Raw genomic sequence first — 7500 nt, forward strand, 5'->3', positions numbered from 1 at the left:
AAAAAAAAAACAGACACTCCCATTCATAGTAAATAAGACAAATATCAGTCCCATGAAGGTGAAATACGCACAGTCCTACAAGCTTAGTGTCTCCAGCACAGACACCTCATAATCAGTTCCCAGGTCCACTCCAGTGCTATAATTCATTCAGAAGTACAACACTTATATATGATCCGATATGCATGACTTATAAAATAATGATTTTCGTTGACTATATACTACCTCCCCTTTGAATTCCAATCCAGCTACGCTTTTCATCGGAAATATACAACAATTTAAATCACAGTTTTCAACTAGCGTAGGTAGAATGAAAGGGAGAGGGAGAGGGAGAGGGAGAGGGAGAGGGAGAGGGAGAGGGAGAGGGAGAGGGAGAGGGAGAGGGAGAGGGAGAGGGGGAGAGGGAGAGGGAGAGGGAGAGGGAGGGAGAGAGAGAGTGTGGGTAGGGGGGGTAGAATGAGAGTCCCGGGGGATAAAGGGCCCAGAAGGAACATGGTCCGAATCAAATTCAGTCGGTCTCAGGTCCTCGGGCTGGGAGAGAGGGAGAGAGGGAGGGAGAGGAAGGGAGGGAGGAAGGGAGGGAGGGAGGGAGGGAGGGAGGGAGGGAGAGGGAGGGGGAGAGAGTGTGGGTGGGGGGAAGGAGGGAGAGAGGGAGGGAGAGGAAGGGAGGGAGAAGGAGGGAGAGAGAGTGTGGGTGGGGGGAAGGAGGGAGAGAGGGAGAGGGAGAGAGAGAGAGAGAGAGAGAGAGAGAGAGAGAGAGAGAGAGAGAGAGAGAGAGAGAGAGAGAGAGAGAGGGACAGACAGACAGAACGAAAAAGAGATTGCGAGAGAGAAATAGAGACAGAAATCACAAGAAAAAGCGAGAGAAAAAAAAAAGAAAAGAAAGAGAAAGACACACACACACAGACATAACGAAACAAACAAACAGACCAACAGAGCTACCCAGACAGACGAAACAAAAGGGGAGAAGGAAAAAGAGAGTGATAAAAGAGAGTCAAAGAAACCCACAAACCAGCACTAGCTTCATGCAACCCAAAATCTTGCGACTTTGCAGAAAGAGCAACTAGGGAATTCAAAAGGAACATGTTCTTCAAGTTCTTACATCGCTCCATTTACTAATTCATTTTGGGTGAAAACTCTGAAAGACCGTTTGGTAAATGTGAGTTAAACGTAAACCTTAAGTCTGGGATGTCGTTAATAATTTTAGAGTCTCTGGAGTAAGTTTTTTGTTTTGTTTTTTGTTTTGTTAGTGTTGTTATAATGATAATGGTGATCATAATAGCAGCTATCTTTGTTATTATTATTATTACTATGATTATTGTTGTTATTGTTAGCATTGTTACTATTACTATGGATATGATAATTATTATTATCACTATCATTATTTTTATGATTATTTCCTTTGTTATTGTTAATATTATTATCATTATAAATATGCATATTATCATCATTATTATCATTGTTCTATTATCATTGCTATGATTATTATATCTTACCTTTTCTTGTATTTTATTACGATTTTTGCTATTATCATTTTTGTTATCATCTTTATTGCTATCATCATACAAGACACACACACACACACACACACACACACACACGTTTACAATTTGTCGTGACTCCTTTCACATTTCTAGTTACCAATTATTACTTTCTTTCCCTTACTATCATTTTACCTTAGTGACCAGATATTTACTCTTTCGCATTATCGGACTGTCAAGATTGACGAGCCTCGATTTTGAAGACTTATAATTATCAGCTATAAAAAAAAACAAAAAAAAAACACGTGAGAGGCAAGGCGTTTGGGTATATTTGGCGCCGTAACCTGTGACGTGTCCTCTGGTTACGATGCCCCTCCCCTTGGGCATCCTTGGGGAAAAAGAAGAAGAAGAAGAAGAAGAAGAAGATGAAGAAGAAGATGAAGAAGAACAAGAAGAATAAAAAGAAAGAAAGAAGAAGAAAGAAGAAAAAGAGAAGAAGGAGAAGAAGAGGAAGAAAAATGAAAAGAAGACGAAGAAGAAGAAGAAGAGAGAAAAAAGAAAGAAAGAAAAAAAAATATATATACATATATATATATATATATATATATAAAATATATATATATATATATATATAATATATATATATACATACATACACTTATATATCATAGCCCCTGGACTCAATATGCCCCTGAGACTGTGCAAAAACAGCTCTCCAAGAGAACTTTTCCTTAGAACAAAGGGAGAAACCAAGGGAGGAACAGGCAGGACTACTGTTATTCCCGTTTTCATTGCCTTGACTTATTAGACTGGGGAATTTTATTGGAAATGTATTCTGATTGATGTTCTAGTTCACTTGAAGTGTTAGTTATCAACCCTAAATTTTGGTATATTTAGATAAGATTATTAATAACTATATCCTACGTGCGACTCAGTAAGGTTTGTTTTTTAATACGTTTTAAATAGATGTCCGATTATAACAGATTCAGACAATGATATTGAAGATAAAGTTAATGATAATGATGATGAGGATGACAATAATAGTGATAATGATAATAATGATAATAGAATTCAGATACACTTCTAAGGGTAATGTACACCAGAACATGTAACCTATAATTATAGTACAGTGCAATCTCATTAATGTTCTCAGTAATTCAGTCAACACATGAATATTAATTGATTTTGGGAATTACAGGTCACATATATGTTGGAATTCTTGCACGTAGCTTCAAAGGATAATGATAATAACAATGAGGATAAAATGATGACGATGTTGATAATGATTTTTTTCACTTTGAAGGAAGTGACGGAATAATATCAGTGATGTTAGTAATAATAATGTTGATATTAATAATTAATGATGATAGTAATAGTTTAAAAAATATATACGTATATTGAAGATCTTACTTGGTGATATGTTTTAGACTTTAATGAACAGGTTGATTGAGGATTGAAGGTTTTGTTAAATTAAAGTAACACTGCGTATTGTTGCTACTATAATCAGCGTCATAATTACTATCATTACCATTAATACTAATATTGCCATATTTATCATCATACCGATAGCATCACTAACGTATCTTTATAAAGAATCATAGTTTACTAAAGATATTTACATTTTCGTTTAGAAATCACACCAAATAAATGGCTCTTGTAAATAATGGAATATGAACCAAGGCTGTTATCATTTAACAGAATGTGTTATTCACCGGTGATCTTAAAAGGACTTTGAAGCCAGATTGAATTCGTGAAGCCAGGAGGGAGAGGGTGGGCGGGGGAGGGGGGGGGCAGCTGAAGAAGGCCTCTGTAGAATAAATAGGTAATAAATAATACTAAATAGAATCAAATCTTTGGCGAGACTTTGATTGTAACTCACGGTCGGTATCGATATTGCGTGACGGCGTCTATACATTCTATTCATTCTACCTGTTAAACTCAAGCCGCGATAGAGTATAGATCGTTATTCCCCCCCCCCCCCCCTCGGAGATGGCGTCGGCAGATGGGTCAACACGTGACGTCCATCTGTACACCTGTGAGGCGCCTACATACTGAATAACTTCACATAACTTCTACATTTGTCATATTAGACTCGATAAGGTTTATATATTTCTAATAGCTTATTACGCAGGTATAAAGAAAGAAAGAAGGAAAGAAAGAAAGAAAGAATAAAAAAACAATGGAGCATGTACAGTGTGTTTAGTGCTGTTGTTTAAATCACCCTTTTTTTGTTTTTGTTTTTTTTGTTTATCGTAATACCAATCCGTCCTTTACATTTGCTTTAAATGCTCCTATGTGTGTATGTGCTGTAAGTGGAAAGAGGGATTTGTGTTTTTTTTTTTTCAGAAACGTGCAAATACCTATTCATATACCCTGATTTTTTTCAAGCACAAGAAAAATGCCTTTGTGATATCATGTTTTACTTAAAGTGACACTGTAAAGATACGATTAAAAATACTTCTAAATCCTCGTGTTATGTTTGAATAAGGAAAGGCTTATACGATATAAATCTTATACGTATTTGTTGAAAGTATTTAGAGATGTAATTAGGTAAATCCCTCATTATACAGAGGCTAAAATTGACCCTTATCTACCTGTAGACTGCCATATACATCAGAGGCATCACCATTTATTTTATTCTAGTATTCAGAACATGCAGTTTATTATCTTATTCTAGTATTCAGAATCACGTTTCATTGCTATACACGATGTTGGCAATGGCATTAGTGCACGTCTCACTTTTTTGCGGGAAAAAAAAGATCATCAAAGTCCCATATTATTTATCATTCCGTGAACATTCATAATAAATAATGTAAATAGGTTAGGTTTCCTGGTTTAGCAGACTACAGCCTTGTTGTGCGGTCCTAGTTCTGCTTCCGGAAATCGACGACTACATGTTAACTTAACACAGATGCATACATACATACATGCACACACACACACACACACACACACACACACACACACACACACACACACACACACACACACACACACACACACACACACACACACACACATATATATATATATATATATATATATATATATGTGTGTGTGTATTATATGTGTGTGTAAATAAAAGCACATAGATCAATTTTCAGAGACAGAGAAAATTACGCAAACAAGGACACCAATAGATAAATAAATAGATAAATATCTAAAAAAAAAAAAAAAAAAAATAAAAAATAGACAACCAGACAAACAGATAGACAGGTACACGAATAAACAGAAGAAGCAATAGACAAGATAGACAGGCAGGCAGACAGATAGATAAATGACAGCGCTCCACAAGGTCGTATCCAGCACGGAGAGTCACAGGAAGGCATTATCGTTCCTTCCAAGTGACCAACGAGGAAAACAAAGAGGAGGGAAGATGGAGGGTTGCTCACGGCGAGAATTACGAGAGGAGGGAGGGAGGGAGGGAGGCAGCTGAAGGTCTCTGTAGAAAATAAGGGTAATAAATGATACTAAATAGAATCAAATATTTGGCGAGACATTGACTGTAACTCACGGTCGGTATCGATATTGCGTGACGGCGTCTATACATTCTATTCATTCTACCTGTTAAACTCACGCCGCGATAGAGTATAGATCGTTATTAGCCCCCCCCCCCCCCCCCTCGGAGATGGCGTCGGCAGATGGGTCAACACGTGACGTCCATCTGAACACCTGTGAGGCGCCTACATACTGAATAACTTCACATAACTTCTACATTTGTCATAATAGACTCGATAAGGTTTATATATTTCTAGTAGCTTATTACGCAGGTATAAAGAAAGAAAGAAAGAAAGAAAGAAAGAATAAAAAACAATGGAGCATGTACGGTGTGTTTAGTGTTGTTGTTTGAATCACCCTTTTTTTGTTTTTGTTTTTTTGTTTATCGTAATACCAATCCGTCCTTTACATTTGCTTTAAATGCTCCTATGTGTGTATGTGCTGTAAGTGGAAAGAGGGATTTGTGTTTTTTTGTTTTTTTTTCTTCAGAAACGTGCAAATACCTATTCATATAACCTGATTTTTTCAAGCACAAGAAAAATGCCTTTGTGATATCATGTTTTACTTAAAGTGACACTGTAAAGATACGATTAAAAATACTTCTAAATCCTCGTGTTATGTTTGAATAAGGAAAGGCTTATACGATATAAATCTTATACGTATTTGTTGAAAGTATTTAGAGATGTAATTAGGTAAATCCCTCATTATACAGAGGCTAAAATTGACCCTTATCTACCTGTAGACTGCCATACACATCAGAGGCATCACTATTTATTTTATTCTAGTATTCAGAATATGCAGTTTATTATCTTATTCTAATATTCAGAATCACGTTTCATTGCTTTTCACGATGTTGGCAATGGCATAAGTGGACGTCTCACTTTTTACGGAAAAAAAACGATCATCAAAGTCCCATATTATTTATCATTCTGTGAACATTCATAGTAAATAATGTAAATAGGTTAGGTTTCCTGGTTTAGCAGACTACAGCCTTGTTGTGCGGTCCTAGTTCTGCTTCCGGAAATCGACGACTACATGTTATCTTAACACAGATGCATACATACATACATGCACACACACACACACACACACACACACACACACACACACACACACACACATATACACATATATATATATATATATGTGTGTGTGTGTGTGTGTGTGTGTGTGTGTGTGTGTGTGTGTGTGTGCGTGTGTATTATGTGTGTGTGTAAATAAAAGCACATAGATCAATTTTCAGAGACAGAAAATTACGCAAACAAGAACACCAATAGATAAATAAATAGATAAATATCTATAAAAAAAAAAAGGTACACGAATAGACAGAAGAAGCAATAGACAAGATAGACAGGCAGGCAGACAGATAGATAAATGACAGCGCTCCACAAGGTCGTATCCAGCACGGAGAGTCACAGGAAGGCATTATCGCTCCTTCCAAGTGACCAACGAAGAAAACAAAGAGGAGGGAAGATGGAGGGTTAGTCACGGCGAGAATTACGAGAGGAGGGAGGGAGGGAGGGAGGGAGGGAGGGAGGGAGGAGGGAGGGAGGGAGGAAGGGAGGGAGGGAGGGAGGGAGGGAGGGAGGAAGGGGAGGAAGGGGTGGAAGGGAGAGGTATATGGAGGGAGGGGAGGGATAGGAGGGAGGGAAGGGAGGGAGGGGAGGGGGAGGGGTAAGAGGGAGGGAGGGGAAGGGTGAGGGGTAAGAGGGAGGAAGAAGAAGGGGGAGGGAGCAAGAAGGAGAGAGTGAGGAAGAGGTAGGGGAAGAAAAGGACGAAGTGAAGGGGTAGGAGGAGGACGTGGCGTGGAGGAAGAAGAACGGGGAAGAGGAGGGGTGGGAGGAAGAGGAGGAGGGGAGTGAGGAGAAAGAAGAAGATGGGGGGGGGGTGAGGAAGAGGAGGGGAGGGAGGAAGAGGTATGGTGTGAGTGGGAGGAGGAAGTAGAGGAAAGGTAGGAGTGTGGAGGAAGAAGAGGAGGAGAACGGGGAAGAGGAGGGAAAGGGAATGAGGAACAGAAGAAGGGAGGGATTGAGGAGAGGAAGAAGTGCCGTGGAGGGAAAAGGGGCAAGGAGGCGAACGGAAGGGAGACTGAGGGAGAGGGGAGAAAAGAGGGAGGGAAGGAAGAAGGGCTAAGTTGAAGAAAGGGAGGTAGGAAACACAAGAAACGGAGGAGGAGAGAAGAAGTGAGTAAAAGGAGGTGAGGTAGAGGGAGAGAGGAGAAGGAGCGAAAGTGGGAATAGGGGGAGAGGGAGAGGAGAGGAGAGAAGGGAAAAGGGGAAGGAGGGGGAGAGGTAGAGGCGAGAAGAGAAGGGAAAAGGGGAAGGAGGGGGAAGGGAGAGGGAAGAGGCAGAATAAAGGTGAGATGGGAGAGAGGTGGGGGGAAAGACGAAGGAGAAGGGGGTGGGGTAGGGGGAGACGAGAGAGGGAGAAAGTGACGGAGGAGAGAAGCGAAAGGGAAGAAGACAAAACAGGGTGGAAGAAGGTAAGAAGAGAAAGCAGGGAGTAGAGGAAGAAGATGACCAAG

This window comes from Penaeus japonicus, unplaced genomic scaffold, assembly GCF_977035675.1.
Source record: "Penaeus japonicus unplaced genomic scaffold, GWHDUDI00000001_assembly GWHDUDI00000034, whole genome shotgun sequence".
NCBI classification, from domain to species: domain Eukaryota; kingdom Metazoa; phylum Arthropoda; class Malacostraca; order Decapoda; family Penaeidae; genus Penaeus; species Penaeus japonicus.